Below are 27,486 nucleotides of genomic sequence, written 5' to 3' on the forward strand. Positions count from 1 at the left end.
TTTTACTGTTTGTAAATAAATGATCAAAATAGCTCTTCGTGGAGACCGCTTTCTGCATCATTTGCCAGGCCCAAAAACCTGATTGAACCTCCCACAATGGTAAGATAGTTGAGAGCAAAAGCAGAAAAAGGCTTATCAACTTGGATTTGAAAGGATGGGAGTAGTGGGGAAACATATACCATTCTGAACTATTCCCATATTCATCACATGAAGGTCTGATCTTCTATGTCATTAAGGGCCAGCTCAACTTCTCCAGCCTTTTGTCACATCAAAATATGACAAGCAGCAGAGTAGCATGCCGGAAAGAAATATAATGTAGCCAGCGGATCCTGAAGGACGAAAATGCAGGCTACTTGTTGGCAACGCAGATATTGAAGCAAACTGTAGGTCGTCGGTGGAGAGGTTTACGGGTTACGAAATGCTCAGAGACAGAGGAATAAAGCGGAATGAGCAGTTGACCGTTATACGTCTCGAATTTACCACAGGGACCAATTTCTGGTTGGCTTTGTACTTACGGCTCAGTTCACGGTTGTGGACCTCAGCACGCTCTCCCGAGTCTGTAACGTCAACTTCCTGTTTATCGTCATCAGCCTCGGGTTTCTTTTGTAGACATGCAACTGGTCCCACCAGAAGCATGAGCAAGACGCAACTCAGCATAAAGCTGTGTTTGGACGGTCTCATTCTTGGTATGTCTGTCAACAGTAGCAAACACCAAATAGGTTGGTCAGTAAGTTTCACAGCCATTTGGAAAGGATTATCGACACTACCCCAAACTTGTCAAACACAGTCATTCAAGAACTCACTGTGCCTCATTCGGTAAGATACCGTTTAATGACACACAATAGCACAGCACGTTTCCACACCAATTTGCTGATCCAATTAACCGTAATTAAGTTTCGAATTAGAATAATAAATTCCATCTCAACCAAGCCCATGCACCACCATAATCCACTAGTTCTACCCTTATCACATCTGCCCAGGCATAACAATGCAGTACATTATAGAAAAGAAAATGGCCCCTCAAAGATGCCATTCTATTTACCATGATTATGGGTGATCTTACAAATCTTACATCTCAGCTCTTGATCCACAAAGCAACGTCCCATTTGACCCAATGCCTCCTTACTTTCTCAATAAGCCTTGCTTGGGGAACCTCATCAAATGCCTTACTCAAATCCATATGCACTACGTCTACTGCTCTATTTTCATCAATGTGTTTAGTCACATCCTCAAAAAATTTAATCGTTCTCGTAAGGCACGACCTGCCTTAGATAAAGCCGTGCTGACTATTCCGAATCATATTATGCCTCTGCAAACGTTCATAAATCTTGCCTCTCAAAATCTTCTCATCAACTTACCAACAACTGAAGTGAGACTCACTGGTTTATAATATCCTGGGTTGTCCCTACTCCCCGTCTTGAATAAAGGAACAACATCCTTAACTCTCCAATCCTCCGGAACCTCTCCCATCCTCATTGATGATGCAAAGATCATCGCCAGGCTCTCAGCTATCTCCTTCCTCGCTTTCCACAGTAGCCTGGGGTACAATCCGTCCTGTCCCGGTGACTTATCCAACTTGATGCTTCCCAAAAATCCGAGCACATCCTCTTCCTTAATATCTATTTGCTCAAGCTTTTCAGTCCGCTGAAATTCATCCCTGCAAACGCCAAGATCCTTTTCCATGGGGAATACTGAAGTAAAGTGTTCATTAAGTACCTTTGCTACCTCCTCAAGGTTCCATGCAAAATCTTCCACTGGCACGCTTGATTGGTCCTATTCTCTCATAGTTGATCCATTTCTCTCAGATCCCAATTCTCCTTCCTTCTCCCCATAACCTTTCAAGCACTGACTGCTCAAGAACATGCAATCAATTATTTTCTGCTTAATAAATGTAATTAATTCAGCTCACTTTGTGGAGAGTTGTTTCACGTTGACACGTAAGTGTATTTTTCTGTTGATAAGTATTTTTTAAAAAAGCTAAATTCAAACCACTGTGTGAGTCAATGTTGAAAAACAATCGAACAAGAATACTTCCAGTGGAGCGTTCTCTTAAGTCCTACTTTTCACGGACTTTTCATGGCCTCCCCTATATTTTCTAATTCCCTTCTTGAGTTATCTTCTGTCTTAACTGGGCCCCTCATCTATAAAATGGGTGCCCTGACATTGGAGAGAGTTCAAAGGAGGTTCATGAAAATGATCCCCGGATTGAAAGCCTTGGCATATGAGAAGCGCTTGATGGGTCTGGGATGTACTCGCGGGAAATCAGAAGAATGAGGGGTGGCCCCATTGAACCGATCGAATGTGAAAGACCTCGATCGAGTGCATGCGAAGAGACTGTTTCCCATGATTGGGGGTCCTAAGAGCAGAGCACACAGCGTGTAAATAGAAGGATGCCCATTTAGAACAAAGATGAGGAAGGATTTGTTTAGCCAGGGAGGGCTGAATCAGTGGATGTCTTTGCACAGGCATCTATTGAGCCCAAGTCTTTATGCATACTGAAGACAGAGGTCAATTGATTCTTGCTTAGTCGAGGCATGAAGGGATACGGGGAGAAGACAGGCGATTGGGGCTGACAGAAATATCGGTACAAATAGCAGAGCAGACTCGATAGGACAAATGGGCTAATACTGCTCGTGCACCTTGTGCTCTTATTTCAACCTCTGCCTTAAATGCACACAGTGAGCGAGCCGCTAGAGACACCTGTGACAATGATTTCTACGGATTCACCTCTGCCTGCTTCCAGAAATAACTTCTGCACTCTGTTCTAAATGGATATCCATCTAATTCAACGCTGTTCCACCTGGTCCAGGACACACCATGCCACCCCCTCACCACCCCGTTAGAAAAGAAAATATCCTCTTCATATCCAGTCTGTCGAGGCCTTTCAACATTCGATAGGTTTCAATGAGATCCCCCCCTCACCTTCTAAGTTCCACTAAGTACAGGCCCAGAGCCATCAAACGCTCCTCATACATCAACAATCATTCCCTGAATCATCCTCCTGTGACTCCTCCAAAACCTCTCCATTCTCAGCGCATCCATTTCTTAAATGATGGGCCTAGAACTGCTCACAATACTCACAATACTCCTAGTGTGGTCTGACCAGTGCTATATACAGCCTCATCTGTATCATCCTAGGGTTGATATTCTGCTGCCCTCAAAATGAATGGTGTCATCACATTTGTCATGCTCACCAGCAATTCAACGATTAAATTAACCTTTAGGGAATACTGCCTGACGGTTTAGGGAAGACTCCCAAATACATGTTCGCCTATGATCTTCGAATTTTCTCTCCGATTGGAAAATGGTCTGTGCGTCTATTCCTTCTGCCAAAGTACATGACCATACACTTCCTGGCGTTATATTCCAAGTATCTTCACTTTACCCAATCCCTTAATCTGCCTCATTCCTTCTCCGGCATCTTTGCTTCCTCAACCCTACATGCCCCTCAACATGTCTTCGTCTCGTCCGCAAGCTTGGCCACAGTGCCATCAATTTCATCATCCAAATTGTTAACATGCAATGGAAAAAGAAGCAGTACCTACACAGACCCCCTGTGGAACATCACTATACACGGGTGGATAGTAGAAAACGGATACCTTTATTCCAACTCTTTGCTGATGAATTGGGTTATGGGAGTCTCTCCTTCCACAGATCGTTCATGGTTGACAACAGAGGTGATTGCCCAAATATCATGAAAGTTGCACTTTTTGGGATCCAAGTGTATCAGGATAAAGTGAACACTCGTTGTGTTGGACGGCCCTGAATATCTTTCAGTAGAATGAATGCAGCTGTTCAACTGAAGTCTATCATTTGGGATCTTGCAGCGGTGACGAAAAGGCAAAAATATTCAGGTCCGTCTAGAGAGGAAGGAACGATGGTCGTCAGCTATTTTATAAAAGTGCACGACTTCCTTTCTCTAGGTGTGTAGGGTGAAATAGATTTGATTAGTATTTAATTCAAGGTCAAAGTAATCCTGTCGCTTTTTTAGCCAGTTATGCTCCTACGCTGTATTATTTAATTACATGCACTAACGTAGCCTTCAGAGGTATGGATTTACCGTATGCAAACTTTATGAGTTGGGGCATTTTGAACACTAAGGGCATCAGTGCATCTTGAGAAAAGTCTCACAACTTCTCATTGTATTTTCATGACTAGGCAGAACAGGAATACCAAGTAGAACAACTGCAACACGAATTTAGCTCCGAATCAAAAGCAAATCCTATCTTCTGAATATTAGAGCATAGAACATCGAAATCTACAGCACATTCTCATAAGGCACGCTCTCCAATCCAGGCAACATCCTTGTAAATCTCCTCTGCACCCTTTCTAAACATTAACACTATATTCTGTCTACAATGTGACCTGCCGAGATTAACAACTTCACACTTATCTGGGTTGAACTCCATGTGGCACAGATCAGCCCAGTTCTGCATCCTATCGATGCATCCTTTAACCTCTGACAAATCTCCTGACAATCCACAACAAGCCCAATAGTGTAGCATTCTTCACTGTCGTCGAGTTTTTAAACGTCTTCAGAGTCCCATCGCTTCGGTTCTGTTTGGTTTCATGTTCAAGTTACGTAAAAACGTGGAACAACAGGTTTTGCCCATATGCTGGCAGTGTTACCATGGTGATTTGACAGATTCATTCATTCCTATGAGACAACACATTCCAGTAGTTTGATTATGACAGAATAAGCACCCACCACATTTAATTTCCAGAGGATAATAATCATTGAACATCCTGTAAAATATTTTAGCCTGACAATTTAGCATTTGAATACGTTTCAGCAAGCATCCAGTCATATCGGAAACATAAACTCAATTGTCCTAATTCTCCCTTCCCCCATCCCAGCAACTCCCGAGATTTAAACTACGGCTTTTGACTCAAAGTTCAGAGCATTGTTGATATTTGGTATGCATTCTCTGGGGAGAGTGCCAAGAACCCTTTCATTGCAGTGTTACAACACAACCCTGCAAGGTTAGAAACAAGAGAAAATCTGCAGGTGCTGGAAATCCAAGCAACAGACGCAAAATGCTGGGTAAATCCAGCAGTCCGGGAAACATCGAAGGAAAAACGTACATTCGATGTTTCAGGGTCAGACCCTTCAGCAGGACGTGAGAAAAAAAGAAAACAAATGAAGAGTAGATTTAACAGGTGGGGGGTTGGGGGAGTAATGCCAAGTGATCGTTAAAACCGGGTTGTAGTGAGAAGTTGATTAGTGAAAGAGATACAGGGCTGGAGAAGTGGGAATCTAATAGGAGAGGGCAGGCCATGGAAGAAAGAAAGAAATACAGGAGCACCAGACCAGAGGAGGGCGATAGGCAGGCAAGGAGATGAGAGGGAAACTGGAAGGGGGAAATGGTGAAAGAGGGGGTATTACTGGAAGTTCGAAAAATTGATGTTCTTGCCATCAGGTTGGAGGTTTACCAGACGGAGTTTAAAGTAAGGACTCTTCTTCAGTCCGCCAGAAGAAGAGGACCACCCATGTTAATTCCACTCCCTTCCCATTCTGATGTCTACCCATGGCCTCCTCTACTGTCGTGATGAAGGAACAACACATTATATTCCTCTGGGCTTGGACTCCTTAGCCATTGCAAACGTCCAATCCATATTTATTCATTCCAGGTCTTTCCGGATTGGTTTCAATGAAATCCCCCCTCATTCTTATCAGTCTGGACAGGCCCAGAACAATCAACAGCTCCTCATATGGGAACTCTTTTTTTTCTCAAAATCACTACCGTAAACCTCCCCTGAACCCTCTTCAAATTCAGCACATCCTTCCTTAACCCTACTTTATTTCCTGTAATGCCTGCAAACTTGGCCACAAAGCAAGTATTGGCATATAACATAAAAATGAAGTGAACCCAAAACAGACCCCTGTGGAATACTACTAGTATGCGGCAGCCGACAAGAAAAAGCTCCATTTATTCTCACTCTTTTTCTCCTGTCGATGCTCTATTCATCCTTGCATCCTTCCTGTGAAACCATGGGCCCTTAACGTTATTCAGAAGTTTTGTCTGGCACCAAACAAAGGCCTTCCAAAAATCCAAGTACAAGAAATCCACCAATACTCCTTTGTCCAGCTTGTTCATTTTTGTTGAATACAACAGATTCATCAGGCAACATTTTCCCTTAAGGAAACCATGCTAACTACGGCCTATTTTATCACGTGCATCAAAGCACCCCAAAACCACATTCTTAATGATTGTCTTCAAAATCTTCCCAGTCACTGAGGTCAGACTAACAGGCGTATGTTTTCCTTTCTTCTGCCTCGCTCTCCCTTCTTGAAGAGTGGATTGATATTCGCAATGATCCAGTTCGCCGGAACAAGGTAAGAATCCATTGATTTTACCAAACGTTGTTACCAATTCCTTCACAATCTCTTCAGCTACCTCTTTCAGAACCCTGGGGTGCAGACCATGAGCTCCAAATGATTTTTCTAGCTTCGGTTTCCCAAGCACTTACTTGATAATAATCAATAAGAAATAAGCTCTATCGTTGTCTAGGGGATAATGAATTGTCCGATGGAAATATAAAGTTCAGTTCATACAGGCTGCAGTAGTTGTTGTTCGCGGTGTTGCAATTGTTGGAGAGAGAGAAAAACTTGCCGACTTTCCTTTCACAATCTTGATCCGTCTCCGTCCTTTAGCTATCCCGTTCCGTGGAGGACTCGTCACCCAGGCAAGGGTGGACACACACACAAGCCCCCACCGGTCTTGTAGCGTCTCTCCTGGTGCGTCTGAGGGGTGTTCCCCAGACCCGACTTTTATCCCCACTCACGGGGTCTCAGATGTCAATCAGGTTGGGATGATGCAATCCCTCAACCAGACCACTCTGGTTGCCCCCTGAGGGGTTTCAATGAATAGAAAAGTACTCAATACATGATTCCTTCTCCAAGAGACAATAGCAGTAATCTCTCTTTGTCAATAGGAGACATAAGAACATAAGAGATAGGAGCAGGAGTAGGCCAATCGGCCCCTCCAGCGTGCTCCGCCATTCAACAAGATCATGGCTGATCCAATCTTAACTCTAGTTTTCACCGAATCCCACAAGGCAACAGTGCCAAGCAACAGGGCACCATGCCGCCCATTTTATTTTATTATTCATCCCGCCCAAACCCATGTGATCACCCGGGGGAAAAAAACCGAGTTGCCAATTGAGGAGAAAAAATCTGGAAAATTCCTCTCCGACCCATCCAGGCTATCGAAAACTGGTCCAGGAGATCACATGGCTGATCTAAACCTAGCCTCATGTCCACTTACCTGCTCGCTCACCATATCCCCTAATGCCATTTTTATCCAGGAAAATGTCTATCTCCGTTTTAAATTTATTGAGTGTAGTAGCTTCCACACCTCTCTGGGGCAGTAAATTCCACAGCCCCACTACCCCCTGAGTGAAGAAATTTCTCCGCATCTCAGTCCAGGAACGGCATCCCCTTATTTTAAGATTATGCCCCCTAGTCCTAGTTTCACCCATCATTGGGAACATTCTACCCGCATCCACCCGATCAAGCCCCTTCACAATCTTATATGTTTCAATAAGATCGCCTCTCATTCTTCGGAACTCCAATGAGTAGAGTCCCAATCTACTCAACCTCTCATCATACATCAACCCACCCATCCCCGGAATTAACCTAGTGAACCTTCTCTGCACTGCCTCGAGAGCCAATATGTCCTTTCTTAAATATGGACACCAGAACTGCACTCAGTACTCCAGATGTGGTCTCACCAATACCCGGTACAACTGCAGTAAGACCTCCCTGTTCTTATACTCCATTCCCCTAGCAATAAAAGCCAGCATTCCATTGGCCTTCTTGACCACCTGCTGCACTTGCATACTAACTTTTTGTGTTTCCTGCACCAGGACCCCCAGATCCCTTTGCACAGAAGCACTTTCCAGTTTCTCTCCATTTAGATAATAACTTGCTCTATTATTTTTCCTGCCAAAGTGCAAGACACACTTGTCAGTATTATATTTCACCTGCCAAATGTCTGCCCAATCACTCAGCCTATCTATGTCCCCCTGCAGGGTTTCAATGTCCTCCGCACTCATTGCACTCCCTCCCATCTTTGTGTCATCAGCAAACTTCGATACGTTGCACTTAGTCCCTTTCTCCAAATCATTAATATAGATTGTAAAGAGTTGGGGTCCCAACACCGACCCCTGCAGAACACCACTAGTCACCAACTGCCAGTCTGAGAATAAACCATTTATCCAAACTCTCTGTTTTCTGTTAGAAAGCCAATCCTCCACCCATGCCAGAATATTATCCCCAATCCCATGATTTTTTTACTTTAAGTAATAATCTTTGGTGTGGCACCTTGTCAAATGCCTTTTGGAAGTCCAAATACACCACATCCACTGGTTCCCCTTTATCTACCCTATATGTTATGTCCTCAAAGAACTCCAACAAATTTGGCAAACATGACTTCCCTTTTGTAAAGCCATGCTGACTTTGTCCTTTTAAGCTATTGTTATTGTTATTGCTATGCCCTGTTATTGTTTCCTTAATTATCGATTCCAACATTTTGCCAACCACAGATGTTAGGCTAACTGGCCTATAATTCCCAGCCTTCTGTCTATTGCCCTTTTTAAATAAAGGAGTTACACAAGCATTTTTCCAATCTGCCGGAATCCAACCTGTGCTGTGCCTGCGTTGTCTCTCTCTCATAAATTTGTATGAGCTGTTTACCTCTCTCATTTCCTTTGATAACAGCATCGGAATAGTAGCGATTTGCGATTATCCAAAAGGGGGGGGGGGGGAGACTCTGCACCCTTCTGCCCATCATTCGTAACAGATCATATAATGATCACTGCCTCCTTAGGGTTCCCTTGCCTTATGCTCCTGAATCAATTCTACTTCATTGCACAACACGCAAACCAGAATAGCTGATACCCTATCGGGTCCAAACACATGCTGCTCTAACAGGTAAACCTGTCAACATTTTACAAATTTCCCCTCTTCAGATCCATCACCAATTGTTGACATTAAAGATAAAAAAACAAATACATATGAAGGATATGGGAAACAAAGGGAGAGGTGAATGACTTGGCCTTTTGGCTGAGAATCTTCTGTTTCTTTGGACAGAGTTGAATTTCCAAAAGGGAAGAAGAAAGCTGAATTATGTCAGTAATTAGACTTCAGGATCACATCAGTAGAAAACTGCTGGAAGACAGCCTGAGGGACAGGAGTTATCGACATTTGGATAGGCAAGGATTGATTACGAATAGTCACCGTTGATTTGTATGTGGGATGTGATGTCTTGTCGACTTGATTATTGCTTTTTAAAGAAATCAACTGTGGAATTGACAAGTGGATATAGGCCACAAGGTAATGCATGTCAGCTGGGTTCGGAAGGTTAGATCAAATTGGTTTCAACTTGAGCTTGCAAATTCAAGGTAGAATTGACTTGATGTTATGGGCTAGTTGATGGAAGTGGTATAGTTTTTCTTTGTTTAAGTCAAAATAAGGCTTTATAACCAAAAGTGAGCTTCTCGGGATGTCTGCTGTGCTCTGATCATTACGTCAATGGCAAGAACAAGCAGGTTTGTAGGTGACATCGAATTGGACAGTGAAAAGGCCCAAAAACATCGACGGTTCAGCCTTCTCAATAGAAGCTGCTTGACCTGCTGAGTTCCTCCCGTATTTTCTGAGTGTTGTTCAGAGAAGAGGCATTTCTATCATTTCAAATGATTGTTGCCCACCGGAATGGTGAGGAAGGGAATTCAGGCAGAGAGAACCCAAACACGTCTCATCCAAACGTATTTTAGATGTCAAAATCGAAGACTCATACATCATTTCAGCAGGTCATTGCAACCCCTCTACCGCGTCCTTGTGAATAAGGTCTAACTCAGGTTCCCTTCAAATATTTTACCTTTCCTCCTTACCCCATGACATCTATTTTTATTTTCACTGAATATCAGTGGAAAATGACCGCTTGCTTTGACCCTATCAATACATCACATAACTCTGTATACATCTATCAAATCAGCACCCCACCCCCATTCTCAGCAAAAAAAAACATTCAAGTTGAAAATGGCCGCCCAGGCAGTAGTTCACAAAACAGAAAAAAAAATGGTAACTGAACTGCCAATTAAATGAACAAAGTTCATCAACCTCCATAAAATTTTAACTTCAGACTGAAAACTCGGGAGTGCTCCACAGTAACCGGGATGTGTTCAGTGCACTGCCGGAATATAACCGTCATGATAAGCTCCCCGAGACTCTGCGATTGGCCAAGATTGGCCGTATAAAAGAAAAGAGGGAAGAGGCATTGATGGTGTCGATAGTCAGAGGCTTTTTTCCCAGGGTTGAAATGGCTAGCACGAGAGGGCAGTTTTAAGGTGCTTGGAAGTAGGTACAGAGGAGATGTCAGTGGTAAGTTTTTTTTTACGCAGAGTGCTGAGTGCGTGGAATGGGCTGATGGCGACTGTGGTGAAGGTGAAATGATAGGGTCTTTTAAGAGACTCCTGGACAGGTACATGGAGCTGAGAAAAGGAGAGGACTAAGGGTAAGCCTAGGTTACTTCTTGAAACCTTGAAAACACCTCACTAAATGTTTTCTTCGTTGGAATAAGGAAATACATAGTTGTATTCCACTTGAAAAAATTACGTACAATCTAAGAAATGAATATGATATATTTTTGAAAATTTGGTTCCCATACTTACAAAAGATAGGATTAAGTACATAGGTCCTTTGAAGATAAAATTATAAAGTAATGGGGGAAAGTAAAAATAAATATCAAAATTATTTTGAACTCCATGGAGCATGTGGGGATCCTCCGATATCCAGGCAATCTTTCTCTTCTTTCCTTTTTTTCTTTCTTTAGATAAGGGTTAAGGGGGGGGGGGGAGGGTTAATATTATATTTCTTACTATTTTATCATCACATTTATTCTTTGTAATTTCTAAAATTTAATAAATAAATAATATATTTTTTTAAAAAACTGAATGTTTTCTTTATTTATGTACCACTGGTTTAATTTATCTATTCTATATGCACAGCACGATCTCTATTAGCACGTCTCACATTGTACTGCTGCCACTGCGCTAAAAAAAAAGCAATCATGTCAAATGGCGGTGATATCAAACCCGATTTTGATCTTCTGTCATTTTCTTATAGCCCAGTGCATGAATAGTCATGTTTTGACATAGCACTGTATCTGATCCGAACTTGCTCACTTATCAGCTACTCTGCAGTCTTTCCAGCTCAGCCTCGCACGCAATTTACAGTCGCTTACAATCTTGGATCTGGTATTTTTCTTTTCCTTCCTCATCCAGATTGTGAATGTGTCTCATGGATATCTGAATTCAAAAGCCCTGATCCCAGTGGTACCACGCAACAAACTGCAAGGTCGTTGGACATAACCAGAACTAAAATTTGCCAAATATTTCACAATTCTTATATCAACACCCTCCACCCACCAAATGAATGACCATGGAAAACTAAAGAGAATGGGCTTCACTAATGTGTTTTTCCCCTCATATAAATCAGGACATAGAAGAGGAGTTGCTATTCTCTTCTCAAGCAAGCTAAATTCTGAAAAAGTATTCGAAATGGGAGAGAAGGAGGGCAGACATATTCTGGTAAGGGGGAATATAGATGGAAATCCAGTTACTTTATTAAATATATACGCACCCCCAGGAAGTGATATCAGTTTCTTCCAGAAAATTGCAAAATATTGTGGTAACGGAAACAGAAGGTCTCTTGATATGTGGGGGAGACTTACATTTACAATTGCAACCAAAGTTAGACTTTTTCAATAGAAAAACTTATGAAACAATGTCCTTACATCAGAAAGTTAAGACACTTTTTCAGGTTGTTGGTTTAATTGATATATGAAGGGACCTTGTCCCGACAGAAGGGATTACACTCATTATTCTGCCCTACACCCCCATTCCATATATACAAGAATAGACTATTTCAAAACATTTGGAAAAGATATAGACAAAATAATTACGTGTGGAAGTTGGACAACAGATGTAAGTACCATGCGCCTATATATTTATCTGTTGATTTTGATCTACAAACAAAGAAACTATGCAGAAACTAAATTCATGTCTGGACAATGATCCCTATTTTAAGGAACAAATTTTTAAAAAATAAATTGGTCTTTACTTAGAATTCAATGATAATGGAGAGGTTTCACCTCCCATTCTATGGGATACTCTGAAGGCTGTCTTAAGAGGGAATATTATAGCGATATCTTCATATAAGAAAAATAATGAGGAATAAAATATTAGAGTAATTACAAAATCAGCAGAAGGAAATAGAAAAAAACACAAATTGAGTTTGGCACAATATACACAAGAGAAAATTTTTAAAAATAGTATTGAAATTAATAGTTTGGCTGCACAACAAATCAGGAAAAAAAATGTATTTTAAGCAGTGACACTATGAAAGTGGATCTAAATCTATGAAAATAAATAAATATAAATGACTGGTTAAAAATAGGAATCTGATCGTCAAGCAGAGGGGACCATTTGAGAAAGGGTCCTGGAGAAGTGTAATGAATCTCTCCGAAAGATTTTCAATCACAATAAGGCAGTGTGTGATGCTGACTAAGATGGACTGAGCGATGAAACATTGATCTGAAGCCATATACATGTGAAGTGATGCATTTTAGACAGGAATGAACATGTACGATGACTTGCAAGCCCTTAGCGCCTCTTCAGAAACAGTGTGTTTTTCGTAAAATGTGAACTTCCCCAGCTAGAAAATGCAGTGACCAGCTCATAACGGATTCTGAATTATTGAAGAATCCTGTGGCCCGAAGGATGGCAGTAGATATTACCGATATGGACATCATTGGCAACTCCTTTAACAAGAGTGCGAATAATAGTCAGGCCGGGGAAGGTAGAAGAGTGTGGATCTAATTTAAGCATGATGTTCGGACTTGGAGTGAGAACAGTATGTTGTGCAACTGTGATATAGTCTTCTGGTCTCTCACAGAATCAGAATTTGAGGAGATTTGTTCCGTCTCCAAAAACAATGACACTTTCTACAGATGCACAGTGCAGAGCATTGTAACTGGCTGCATTTCATTCTATTATTGGGGGTGGGGTGGGAGATGAGATGGGCTACTGCAAAGTAAGAGGTTCTTTCCCTCTGCCATCCGATTTCTAAACGGGCAATGAACCCATGAACGCACCTCACTACTTTTTTTCCTTATTTTTGTACCACTTATTTAAGTTATCTGTTTAATATATATAAATACTGTACTTCACAGTTTTCTTTTTCTGCCTATTATCACGTTTCCTATTGCACTGCTACCGCAGTGTTAACCATCACCAAGATCACCATCACCCGACACTGTATTCCATCTGCCTCTATTTTAGCTCATTCTCCTAACCTGTCTCAGTCCTTCTGTAGCATCTCTGCTTCCTACAAACTGTCTGCCGCTCCACCTATCTTCATTTTGCCGGCCGGCAACTCTTTCAAAAAGCCGTCAATTCCATCATCTCAATCATTGATATATAACGTAAAAAAAAAAAAAATCAGCCCTAACACAGAGCACTGCAGAGTACCAACCAATATCAGCCAACCGGAAAAGGTTCAATTTATTCCTCCATTTTCCCTCCTGCCAGTCAGCTACTGCTTTATTCATGACAGAATCCTTCCTGTAATGCCATGCAGTTTGTTCAGCCGCTTCATGTGCGGCACCTTGTCAAAGGGTTTCTGAAAATCCAAGTACACGACATCAACCGAGTCGCCTTTCTTTCTCCTGCTTCTTATTCCTTCAAAGGATTCCAACTTATTTGTCAGGCAAGACTTTCCCTAGAGGAAACCATGCTGACAACGGCCTATGTTATTATGTGCCACAAGAACCCTGAGAGCTCTTCATTAATAACTGCCTCCAACATCTTCCCAGCTACTGAGGTCAGATTAACTGACCTATTAAGTCATTTGGAATATTTCAACAGGAGCTCGATTAGTTCGTGATTAATAAGGCCTTCAAAGATTAAGAGGGGAAGGCAGTTGAGAAATAACAGATCAGTCATAGTTGACTAGCACACTATACTCGATGGGCCAAATGCCACAATTCTACTACTCATGTTCTTCTCGGCTCTGGTATTAAAGTTGCAGTGGCGTTTTTGAATAATTTCATGTTTTCGTCATTTGCATCCTTATTTGGTTTTCAAGGAATTGCTCACACACCCTGTCGATGCCCTCCCCTCTCCACGGTCAAGGCATGGAATGGCATTCCCCAAACATCCATAGTCAACTGGTGACTCATGCCATCATAATATCCTGCGGCTCAGGTCCCTGATCAAAAGAATCCGTGCCCTCACACGCCATCATAATGGAAAAAAATTCAAACACATTATATTTTAAAATGAAACTTATAAGAAGTAAAGAATATTTGCAATTAATCACTATTGAGACAATCATCTGTCCAGCACTGGCAAACTCTCCGGCTGCTCCTCATTTTGAATGTCCAAGCGCCCACTGCAAATCCATAAAAGTCGCAAGCGGTTCTAATTCAAGATGGACCAACAAGAATTTGAAGACATATCAACGCGCCACAGGCAGATTTATGGGACTGATTGCGGCTGAGAAAAATTGCGGGCGATAGGATAGATAAATTCTGGTTAATAGCAAATTGGTCTCCGCTATAGTTCAGTACAGGTTATTTGATTGCAACGCGTTGTCTCCTGTGAGCTCTTCACGGAGGCTTCGTCATTCTTTATTTCACATCTGTTCCAGCACAGTTGCTGTGAGAACGACTCCAAGGGCGTTGTTATGGTTGTTGTGCGAGATGTGGGATTTCAGGGAGTCCTACGGCCTCCCGAGTAATCACATCTGTACCTGGTGCACGGAGCTACAGCTCCTCAGAGAAAGTATAAAGGAACTTGAGTTAGAGCTGGATGATATTTGACTCATATGGGAGACAGAGGAAACGACAGATAGAAGCTACAGGGAGGTATTCAGGTAAGGCCTCACTTGGAGTACTGTTAGCAGTTTTGGACTCCTTATCAAAGAAGGGATATGCTGACATCGGAGAGTTCAAAGGAGCTTCACGAGAACCATTCTGTATTACCACATGATGACCGATTGATAGCTCAGTGCCTGGACTCATTGGAAATCGGAGGAATGAAGGGGAATCTCATTGAAATATCTTGAATGTGGAAAGGTCTAGATAGAGTAGCTGTAGACAGCACAGTTACAATGCGGGAGAATCTAGGGCCGGAGGGCACAGTCTCCGAACGGAGGGACGTCCATATAGAATCGAGATGAGATTAGGAGAAATTTATTTATCCAGAGAGTAAATCTGCGGAATTCATTGCCAAGACCGGCTGTGGAGGTCAGGTGACAGGGAATTTTATGGCAGAGTTTGACAGATTCTTCACTGGTCAGAGTGTGAAGGGTTACGGGAAGAAGGCAGGATATTGGAGCTGAGAGGAGAATAAATTAGCCATGATGAACTAATGGAGTAGAGACGAAAGGCCAAATGGCCTAATTCTGCTCCATAATCATACGGTCCTATGGCTATTGTGATGCCATTGCTCTTGTTCCTGAATCCAGGGCATCGGGAAAAGAAAGGCCATGGATACGCCTTGGGGACTCAAGTAAAGCAAGGTCAATGGAATCTGAATTTTGCACACTCTGTGAACAGCGGCAGGTAGTCTCAAAGCAGCAAGACGTTGTAGAGAGTGAAATGTTACAAGTTTTGAGGCTATGTGCTCTTTTCGGATTTCAGGGTTGTGCTCTTTTCGGATTTTAGGCAGATTAACCACATCCTTTTAATTAGGGATTAAACAAATCTCGGGGATTAAAATCACTGATCTGCAATACAGAACAATGTGACACAGCACCAGACCCCCCAGGCGCAAGAGTAACTTCCAGATCCGATTTTTTAAAAAAAACGATGTTGTGCGGAGCTAATTGTCCTGGTAATTAAATGCCCAACTCTCCTGATCCTTCCCGTCTGCGCGTGGCCAAGTGGTTAAGGCCTCGGTCTAGTGACCTGGAAGTCGCTAGTTCGAGCCTCGGCTGAGGCTGCCTGTGCGTCTTTGAGCAAGGCGCTTAACCAAACATTGCTCTGCGGCGACACCGGTGCCAAGCTATGCTAATGCCCTTCCCTTGGACAGCATCGGTGGTGTAGAGAGGGGAGACTTGCAGCATGCAAGGGCAACTACCAGTCTTCCACAAAGAAAAACCTTGCCCAGGCTTGCGCCCTAGATAAACCATGGTCTATCGAGACTAACGGAGGCTACAATACTACAATATCCAGATCATTGCAACTGGAATTGGTTTATTTTTCTCACAGGTACTGGCGTCGATTCAACACAAACTCTAGCAACATCTCTAGGGAAAAAAAGTCCAAAACGCCGACGGCACTTTTTTTTTCCCAATGGATGCTACCTGGCCTGCTGAGTCCCTCCAGCATTCTGTGTGTGGGGCTTTGATTTCCAGCATCTGCAGATTTTCCCTGGCGTTTGTAATTCGATACTGTTCATACAGATCAATTCATTGCACACAGCGAATTGAGACAGGACAACGCCGGACAAACTACAGGGAAAGGCCAATCAAGTTTGAGAATAAGATCCCCTCCATTACACGCCCATTCAGCTGCCGAGGTGCAGCCTCTGAAATGCTTCTAATATATTTCTCCCTACGCCATCTTATATGTCGACCCTGCGAGAAAGACACCGGGCAAATATTCCATGTATGCCTCTCTTAATTTTATAAACCCCTATCAAGTCTTCACTCAGCCTTCGCCGCTTCAGAGCAAACAAGCCACGTTCGCCCAGTCTCTGCTGTTAGCGATGCTACATACAGTATTCCCCAGTTACTCAAGCATTAGTAGACCAGGTCCCACAGACTGAAGAAGCGGTGGATTTAGCATTCATCGTCTCTTTGAATATTTCGACAATGTCCTGGCCTTGGAAATTGCGAAATTGAGCAGGGAATAGAGGAACTCGAAGACGGATACTAAACACAGAGGTTTTGACTTCAGTCCTTTGCCGTAACGGGCCACATCACCTCTTAAACGATCACTGAACTGCAGGTAAAACTAATTATTCTCTTACCTGTGGTAGAAACGTGGGAGTTTCACTTGGCAAAGTTTCAGAGTTTTGCATAAAGGCAAAGCGACCCTTGTTTTCACCTTCCTCATGAAATCGGCAGAGCCGATTTAAATGGCGCAGCCGGTCGAAGTTGAGCTAGTTTCCTGAAAAAGTGATCAGCGATCTGTAAAGATTCCGAATGCTGCACGCTCGGCCCATGGTGATCACAACGCCCTTGTTTATGTCGCTTCTTCTCGAGCTACTTTTGGCCCTCGCTGCCCCAGATTGCTCTCTGCTGGTAAAAATAAAACAAGTCCATATGTTTTTAATCAGGACGAAACTGCGAACGGGAAGTGATCGGATTCTAGGCGTTTTACGTAATTCCGAGTGAAGGACCGGCTGAACTGTCGTCATTTCTGCTAAAAGGCATTTAAACTGTGCGCGAACTTTTGCTCCGTGAAATCGTGACTGGGGCAGCTTTGATGATGAGTTTAAAGTCCGGGTTTGCAATTGTCCTATGGGCTTAAAGGCCGCCTTGCTCGAGTGTTTTTGAATTGACTTCTTGGAGCATCGACGCGGTGTCGGATACAAATTTCTCAAACTCATGGTCATTTTATCTGCAATTGAGAAGTTTTTATCTGCAACTTGAGGATAAGGGCAGATCAGAGGTGTCAGTGTTGCAGCTGAACAAAGGAGACTATGGAGGCATGAGGGAGGAGCTGGCCAAAGTTAAATGGACTGATATCCTAGCAGAAAAGACAGTGGAACAGCAATGGCAGGTATTCTTGGGAATAATGCACAAGGTGCAAAATCAGTTCGTCCCCCGGAGAAGGAGGGATTCAAAGGGGGGAAAGGGGCAACAGTGGTTGACAAAGGAAGTCAGAGATTGCATAGCATTAAAAAAAAAGTATGACAGAGCTAAGGTGAGTGGGAAGACAGATGATTGGGAAATTTTTAAGGAACAACAGAATTTAACTAAAAAGGCAATATGGGGAGAAAAAATTAGGTACAAACGCAAGCTAGCCAGGAATATAAAGGAGGATAGCAAAAGCTTTTTTAGGTATGTGAAGAGAAAGAAGATAGTTAAGAACAATGTTGGGCCCTTGAAGAGTGAATTGGGTGAAATTGTTATGGGAAACAGAGAATTTAATAAGTACGAAGGCACAAGCAATCTCCCAGATGTATGGATGGGCCAAGGACATAGGGTAACAGAGGAAATGAAACAGATTGACATTAGGAAGGAAAGGGTGATGAGAAGACTGATGGGACTGAAGGCTTACAAATCCCCAGGTCCAGATGGTCTGCATCCTAAGGTACTAAAGGAGGTGGCTCTGGAAATTGGGGATGCATTGGTAATCATTTTCCAATGTTCCTTAGATTCAGGATCAGTTCCTGAGGATTGGAGAATGGCTAATGTTATCCCACTTTTTAAGAAAGGAGGGAGGGAGAAAACAGAGAACTATCGTCGTGCCAGCCTAATATCAGTAGTGGGAAAGATGCTAGAGTCCATTATTAAAGATGAAATAGTGGCATATCAAGATAGCAGTGATAGGATTGGGCCGAGCCAGCATGGATTTACCAAGGGTAAATCATGCTTGACTAATCTATTGGAGTTTTTCGAGGATGTAACCAGAAAGTTAGACAAGGGAGATCCAGTGGATGTAGTGTACCTCGATTTTCAGAAGGCATTTGATAAGGTCCCACATAGGAGATTGGTGGGTAAAATCAGAACTCATGGCATTGTGGGGAAGACATTGACATGGATCGAAAACTGGGTGGCAGATAGAAAGCAAAGGGTAGCGGTGAATGGGTGTTTCTCGGAATGGCAGGTGGTGACTAGTGGGGTGCCACAGGGCTCGGTATTGGGACCAGCTCTGTTTACGATTTACAGCAACAATTTAGATGAAGGCATTGAGAATAACATCAGCAAGTTTGCTGATGATACTAAGCTGGGTGGCAGTGTGACATGTGATGAGGATTTTAGGAGAATTCAGGGTGACTTGGATAGGCTGGGTGAGTGGGCAGATACTTGGCAGATGACGTTTAATGTGAATAAGTGTGAGGTTATCCACTTTGGGAGTAAGAACAGGAAGGCAGATTATTATCTGAATGGGGTAGAGTTAGGTAAGGGAGAAATACAAAGAGATCTAGGAGTCCTTGTTCATCAGTCACTGAAGGTGAATGAGCAAGTGCAGCAGGCAGTGAAGAAAGCTAATGGAATGTTGGCCTTTATTTCAAAGGGAATTGAGTACAAGAGCAAGGAAATCCTTTTGCATTTGTACAGGGCCCTGGTGAGACCACACCTGGAGTATTGTGTACAGTTTTGGTCTCCAGGGTTAAGGAAGGACATTCTGGCTGTAGAGGAAATGCAGCGTAGATTCACAAGGTTAATTCCTGAGATGTCCAGACTGTCTTATGTAGAGAGTTTAGAGAGACTGGGCTTGTACATGCTGGAATTAAGGAGGTTGAGAGGGGATCTGATTGCAACATATAAGATTATTAAGGGATTGGACAAGATAGAGGCAGGAAATATGTTCCAGATTCTGGGAGAGTCCAGTACCAGAGGGCATGGTTTAAGAATAAGGGGTAGGTCATTTAGGACAGAGTTAAGTAAAAACTTATTCTCCAAGAGAGTTGCAGGGCTCTGGAATGCACTGCCTCGGAAGGCAGAGGAGGCCAATTGTCTGGATGCTTTCAAGAAGGAGCTAGATAGGTATCTTATGGATAGGGGAATCGAAGGATATGGGGACAAGGCAGGAACCGGGTATTGATAGTAGATGATCAGCCATGATCTCAGAATGGCAGTGCAGGCTTGAAGGGCCGAATGGTCTACTTCTGCACCTATTGTCTATTTTGGAAGGAAAACTGTTACTGCGATGTTTCCCTGGAAAGTTTAATGATGACGATAAATATAATGGGAAAATAGAGTGCATGCCATGTAGCGAGTAACCCGGAACTATTTGCTAAGGTATCAGCAATTTCGATAAGTCCGTCAAGAGAACGTTGTGAAGCTACATTTCACAGACGGCAGTCTTTAAGTTTATTTCGCTTCGCCTGGTTTTGACCCAAGATTGGCCGCCAAAATATTAATCTTGCTGAACAGGCCTCCAGCTATCGACGACGGACGTTTTTGACTGAAAGAATCCCTCCTGGTATGAGACTGCAATGAGAGTGGGTTGAGTGATTATTTATTTCCGGAAATGGGCTGAAGTTCTTCTTCTTTTTCTTGCGCCCTTAGCTTGAAGGGCAAGCTCTGCACCAGTTTGGTGTCCTCATCACGCGGCATCTGAAACCATAAGCACCTTATGGACTTGCAATACCCAAGATCCCTCCGGTCCTCCACACTGGCCAAGAGTCTTACCACTAATACTACATTTGACCTACCAAAATGAGCCGCCTCACACTCATCTGGGTTGAACTCCATCGGCCCATCGACGTGGAGTTTTGGAAGGTACGTGAGAGAGGGGTCCAGGGCAATGTGTGGGAATGGACGCAGACTATATGGTGTTTTCTGTTTTATTTTGTCTTTGTCTCTGTCAGAGTGTTACTTTGATACCTAGTGGACGCTAAACGGAGGGATCCGCGGGGATCGGTGTTGATGCCCCTGATGTTTTTTTGGTTTTTTTTTTGTTTTGTTTTAATCTGCATTATTGATTGGATGAACACGTCACAAATAAACTGGTAAAGTTGGCCGAGGACCCAAATTTAGGGGGTCTGGTGACATTCGCGTAGCAGAGTCAATGCAGTTAGATCTAAACAAAAAAAAAATCAGAGGTGGGCAAATAAATAGCAGAGGAAAATTAACCTAAGTAAGTTAATGTATATAGGAAGTCGAGTATACATATATACAATGGGTGGAACCTGAGTTAGAAGGTGCACTGCATGGGTGTCCTGGTAGACCTACCACTATCTACATTCACCTGGTCCCTCACCACCAGCTCCATAGCAAAGAAAGCCCAGCAGCGTCTCTACTTTCTGCGAAGGCTGAGGGAAGTCCATCTCCCATCCCCCCCCATCCTCATCACATTCTACAGGGGTTGTATCGAGAGCATCCTGAGCAGTTGCATCACTGCCCAGTTCGGAAATTGCACTGTCTCGGATCGCAAGGCCCTGCAGCAGATAGCGAGGTCAGCTGAGAAGATCATCGGGGTCTCTCTTCCCGCCATCACGGACATTTACACTACACGCTGCATCCGCAAAGCCAACAGCATTATGAAGGACCCCACGCACCCCTCATACAAACTCTTCTCCCTCCTGCCGTCTGGGAAAAGGCAGTGAAGCATTCAGGCTCCCATGACCAGACTATGTAACAGTTTCTTCCCCCAAGCTATCAGACTCCTCAATACCCAGAGCCTGGACTGACACCTTACTGTCCTGTTTATTCTTTATTGTAATGACTGCACTATTTTGTGCACTTTATGCAGTCCTCGGTAGGTCTATAGTCAAGTGTAGTTCTTGTATTGTTTCACGTAGCACCATGGTCCTGAAAAACGTCTTAATAAACGATAAAAAGTGACTTGACTTGAGCATCCAGACAATGCACAGAAGCGATTCCGAAGGCTAATTTTTATACATGTACAATGTCCTGTGTATGTTACTAAAAAGGGCTTCTTTGGTTTGTTACGAGTAGGAATGCTTCTTTGTCTGTTAAATGTTTCTCTCGCCGTTTTTTCGCTTTAGAATGGCTGATATGGTAATTGTATTCATTTGTTAATCAATGGGAATGTTATTGTGTTTTGTGAGGCTGGGAACTTGGGGGAGGGGTTGCGCGGGCTTGGGGTGTGAGGAGAGTCGGGTGGAAGACGGACGAGGAAGGTGGACCACCGCGACGGGCGCTGGACGGCTCATAAGACCACCGGGTGGTCCCAGGGGTGACGACGTGGCTGTCGGATGATTCGTTCATTGAGCTCCTACGATGTGCACTACACTGACCGAACTTTGATAAGTTGGCGCCTTTTCTTTTTTTCTTTCCTTGTATATATATATATTGCATTGCCTAATACTTCTTTAGTTAATGTTAGTAAATTCTATAAAGTGTATTTCATAACGGTATTTGGTGTGAAGTTGATACGGTGAGCGGCGCGAGGCATAAACTTGATTCTCACAGCACCTGCGTGTACGGGAGGTGGGTTGGTGTGTGGCTGGATCTCCTTTTCCCCTAGACATATACCAGCCTTTTGGGTAAGTGTTACATTTGTGGGGTGCTCGTCCCGGATTGGATTGTCAGGGGGCTGTGGAATCGCGCAGGCAGCAGAGCGCAGATGGACAGAGATAAGATTGTTCGCTGGTGCGATTTTGAAGGTGTACCGGTACAGTACGCATGCGTAGTGAGCGGAGTGGATTTTCGAGTTTCGGGAGACGCGGTAGTGCGGGGGTTATGTTTGGTGAAGGGTATGGGGCAGGTAGAATTCGTAGCTAGACGGTGTAGTAAAGTGATGGAGTCTAGCTGGGTGTTGGTTAGTACGAGTGCTGATGTCAGGACGTTGGAACTGCCGGCGACGGTCAGTGTTCTGGGGGAGGAGGGGCTGTGGGGGCTCCACCCCTTCTCCGAGGATGAGGCTGAGGAGACATCGGAGGAGGAGCTAGAGCTAGAGGAAAACCCCAGAGAGGTTGCCGGCACTAGCAAAGGGAGGAGGGAGGAGGGAGTCGTGACTAGGCCCCGCCCCCCAGGTAGGGTGGAAGCCTCCGAGCTGGCAGCCGCACTTAACTCCCTGGTGGGAGTGGCCGAGAGGCCACGGCTGAAGCTGGGGGTGTTCTCTGGAGCCAAGCCTACTCCGGACGGGGAGGTGGACTATGAGACCTGGATCGAGCATACGTCCTTGATGTTAGAGGAGTGGCCAGGCTCGGAGGAGGAGAAGCGGCAGCGATTGGTGGGAAGTTTGAGTGGTTTAGCAGTCAAAACAGTTCGGGAGTTGAAAGCTGAAAAGTCTGGGGCTTCATTGGAGGAATGTATAGAGGTTTTGGAGGGAGCGTTTGGGTTGTCAGGGGAACCCTGGCTGCTTTTAGCAGAGTTCCAACGCCTGGAACAATGGAGAGGGGAAAAGCTCTCCGAGTACATATTTAGGATGGAGGGGATGCTTACGGGGTTGTGGCACCGGGGGGTAGTGAAGGCGCCTGACGTGGCTAGCGTGAGGATGAGTCAGTTATTCAGTGGCTCTCTGGAGGAGGACAAGGTGGCGTGGACTATTCGGCAGGCTTATAGGAAAGGCCCCCCTCCATCGTTCGGGCCACTGATTAGAGAGGTGCGGAAGGAAGAGAGAGCGTTGGGGCGGAAAAGGGGCACGGGCCTACGGGAGCGATCTCAGCGATACAGGAAGTGGTGGCTGGGTGGAGGAATGAAAACCCACCGAGGGGTAGAGAATCCCCTCTGGAGGGGAGGGACAGGGGAGGTACCCACTCTCAGAGGCGACCAGTGCCGTGGGTTGGGAGCGGGAGTCGTCCTGGGAGAGGAGGGGCAGCAGGCTGCGTGTACTTTAACTGTGGGAAAGAGGGGCATTTCAGGTGGGACTGTGGGCGGCCGAGGGTGTGTTATAGCTGTGGAGAGTAGGGACACTTTAGGTGGGATTGTGAGAGACCAGGAGTTCCGCGGAGGACAAGCCCCCCTGCGACTAAGAAGGGGGAGGTGTTGGGAAACTTAGGAGAGGCTCAGTGAGGGAATGGACTGGAGCCTCTGGAGGAACACGTTCCCAGAGATCAGCCAGGGGACCACCGGGTGCCCACGCCTCTATTCCAGATGGGCTGGTAGGACCCTGTGCCAGTGTGGGTCTACGGATAGAGGGAGTTTACGCAAAAGCCGTTCTGGATACGGGATCGCAGGTGACCTTATTGTACTGGTCTTTCTACAACCAATATGTAAAGCATTTGCCTGTAACCCCATTTGACGCCCTGCAGATTTGGGGTGTGAGCGAGGGTGACTACCCGTACGATGGGTACCTATCGGTGAGATTGAAGTTCTCGGAGGGCGATGTGGGAGTGTCCGAAGCTATTGAGACGTTGGTGTTGGTGTGTCCTGACCCAGTGGAAACCGGTGGTGCTGCCCTCCTGGTGGGGACTAATTCCCCCGTTGTGCGACGGCTCCTGGGAGCTTGTAAGGAGAAAGCGGGGGAAGACTTTCTGGAGACCCTCTCGGTGCATCCAGTGTTTCGAGCAGTGTTCGAAGAAGGGATTGCCTCCCTAGGACTGGACCCCTCCCCACCAGCAAATGTCATGCCCTCATGGCATTAGTAGAGTTCCCCAAAGCTTCTTGCAACACACAACACCCAACCCAGGTGCAGAAAGCAGCGACATAACTACCCAGAGCAGTAGAAATCACACTCGGTTCTCCTGGCACCACATATGTCAACTGCTCTGGGGGGCGCCTAATCCTCTGAGATCTCCATACCCCTTCTGCCCCACTGGGCTCCCTCTCCACCTGCGAACCCACTGTCTCGGACACCCCAGGTCTTCCTGACAGACCCTCACCCCCTTCCTCACGGGGGTCCTCCCTCACCTGAGATCTCTCCGGCAAACACTCGGGCTCCACCCTCTCTCCCACCACTGTTGGCTGCTTCTCCATCCGACCCTCAAGACCTTCCCTCCTCTCTCCCAATTCAGTATGGGAAGGGCCAGGAGCCTCCTCTCCTGGTACTGGAGCACCAGCGAATGGGAACAGGGGCCACTCATCTGAGTCGTCCTCTTCCGAAGCAGTAGCCATTTCCGGGCGAGAGACCCATCCCCGCTCTTCAGCAGCGGGCTCTTCCCTTTCTCTGCGCCCTCGCAGAGTCCTTCAAATGTAACACTTACCCAAAAGGCTGGTATATGTCTAGGGGAAAAGGAGATCCAGCCACACACCAACCCACCTCCCGTACACGCCGGTGCTGTGAGAATCGAGTTTATGCCTCGCGCCGCTCACCGTATCAACTTCACACCAAATACCATTATGAAATACACTTTATAGAGTTCACTAACATTAACTAAAGAAGTATTAGGCAATACAATATATATATACAAGGAAAGAAAAAAACAAAAGGCGCCAACTTATCAAAGTTCAGTCAGTGTAGTGCACATCGTAGGAGCTCAATCAACGAATCATCCGACAGCCACGTCGTCACCCCTGGGACCACCCTGGTGGTCTTACGAGCTGTCCAGCGCCCGTCGCGGTGGTCCTACGAGCCGTTCAGCGCCCGTCCACCTTCCTCGTCCGTCTCTCCTCACGACTCTCCTCACACCCCAAGCCCGCGCAACCCCTCCCCCAAGTTCCCAGCCTCACAAAACACAATAACATTCCCCATTGATTAACAAATGAATACAATTACCATAGATAGATAGATAAATAGATACTTTGTTCATCCCCATGGGGAAATTCAACTTTTTTTCCAATGTCCCATACACTTGTTGTAGCAAAACTAATTACATACAATATGATATGCATCTAAATCAATATCTCAAAAAGCATTTATAATAGCTTTTAAAAAGTTCTTAAGTCCTGGCGGTTGAATTGTAAAGCCTAATGGCATTGGGGAGTATTGACCTCTTCATCCTGTCTGAGGAGCATTGCATCGATAGTAACCTGTCGCTGAAACTGCTTCTCTGTCTCTGGATGGTGCTATGTAGAGGATGTTCAGAGTTTTCCATAATTGACCGTAGCCTACTCAGCGCCCTTCGCTCAGCTACCGATGTTAAACTCTCCAGTACTTTGCCCACGACAGAGCCCGCCTTCCTTACCAGCTTATTAAGACGTGAGGCGTCCCTCTTCTTAATGCTTCCTCCCCAACACGCCACCACAAAGAAGAGGGCGCTCTCCACAACTGACCTATAGAACATCTTCTGCATCTCACTACAGACATTGAATGACGCCAACCTTCTAAGGAAGTACAGTCGACTCTGTGCCTTCCTGCACAAGGCATCTGTGTTGGCAGTCCAGTCTAGCTTCTCGTCTAACTGCACTCCCAGATACTTGTAGGTCTTAACCTGCTCCACCCATTCTCCATTAATGATCACTGGCTCCATATGAGGCCTAGATCTCCTAAAGTCCACCACCATCTCCATATCAGCCATTCTAAAGCGAAACAATGGCGAGAGAAACATTTAACAGACAAAGAAGCATTCCTATTCGTAACTAACCAAAGAAGCCCTTTTTAGTAACATACACAGGACACTGTACATACAGCTGAAGTCTACCTTCAGCTGTATAAAGCGCACCTTCAGGACTCTGTACAATGTTGGTCTCCATATTCCGTGAGGGATCTGAAGGCACTGGGAGATAGTCCAGAGAGTGATAACTAGACTCATTCCAGGTCTGCAGGATATGAGCTATGAAGAAAGTCTTTTATTTTTTTTCAATTTACCTAAGTCGAATGAGAGGAAGCGCGAGTCAAGTGTTCAACACCATTAAGGGTTTCAGTTAGGTGGATGCCAGCTGCCATTTCGTAATTAATCCGTCATCAAGGGCACGGGGCCAGAGGCAGAGACTGGTTAAAGGGAGATTTCAGACTAACATCGGGGAGCATCTCGTTACACGCCGAGTTGTGGAGTTCCGAGTACCTAAACGGCATGTTCTTCTTCCAAGACTTTCGGCTGTTCTCACGTTCTAACAGAATAGCAGATGTCGGGCTTTATCAGGCTGGAGAATTGCCCTCGAGGGGTTGAGGATAAGTGCTGTCCGCCGGTTGCTCAGAAAGGAGACTTTTACTTGTGCGTGGGGGCTGGACAGGCTGAGGCTATTAAACAGAGAAGCTCGGGATCCCAAGGCACGCCTTTCCTCCCGGCAGTGAACGCTTCCCGTTTTCTGGCAAGTCCACGTCGGACATGTGGAGGACGCTTAGTAATCAATTGCAAAGAGCACAGGGAGCAGGCAGTCCTGTCGGAAGGAGGGGCAGGGGCAGAACGATCACCTCCAGAGAGGTGATGAACTTAACTCGAGAAGGAAAAGGAGAGGTTCCAAGCACAAAGAGGCCAGGAAAGAACTAAAAGGGGGGGGGGGGGGGGGATTATGAAAGGAGGGACCAGGATTCACCATGAACAGTCCTTTGTGAGGAGGATTAAGGAGGATCCCGAACCATCCTATACTTGCATCAAGACAAAGGAGAGGGTAGGACCACTCAAGGATAGGGGGTGGGGTGGGAGGGAAGCGCTTGCTTGGAGGCGGAGAATGTGAGCGAGGTATTTCAGGAGTGCTTCGCTTCATTATTCAGCAAGGAAATGGAAATGGGGGATCAAGAGACCAGTGACGAGCGTACAAAGATGTTGGGGCATTTAGAGCTCAAGGAGCAGCGAGGGTTGGACCTCCTAATGAACAACAAGATAGGCGCCCGTGGAGCCTGATGGGATTTGAAGGAGGCGGGTCACGGGACAGCTGCGGCCGCGACCGGTGTCATCGTCCCCTCTCCAGGCACAGGCGAGTTCCCAGAGGACTGGTGAGGGGCTGACGTTGCACCCCGATTTAAGAAGGTGACAAGAGACGATCCTGGGATCTGTAGATCGGCGAGTCTT

The 27,486-nt window shown here is 45.1% G+C and overlaps 1 long non-coding RNA gene across 1 annotated transcript; it reads right to left on the reverse strand.

The window, feature by feature from the left end:
* Positions 1 to 521: 521 nt before the first annotated feature.
* On the reverse strand, positions 522 to 17,489 carry LOC140721463 (uncharacterized). Its single transcript, XR_012097383.1, has 3 exons — positions 17,041 to 17,489; positions 3,600 to 3,860; positions 522 to 692 (listed from the first exon to the last, which is right to left on the reverse strand). It is a non-coding gene; the product is annotated as an uncharacterized lncRNA (long non-coding RNA).
* Between the last annotated feature and the right edge of the window lie 9,997 nt (positions 17,490 to 27,486).

This window comes from Hemitrygon akajei, unplaced genomic scaffold, assembly GCF_048418815.1.
Source record: "Hemitrygon akajei unplaced genomic scaffold, sHemAka1.3 Scf000055, whole genome shotgun sequence".
In the NCBI taxonomy this organism is placed as follows: Eukaryota; Metazoa; Chordata; class Chondrichthyes; order Myliobatiformes; family Dasyatidae; genus Hemitrygon; species Hemitrygon akajei.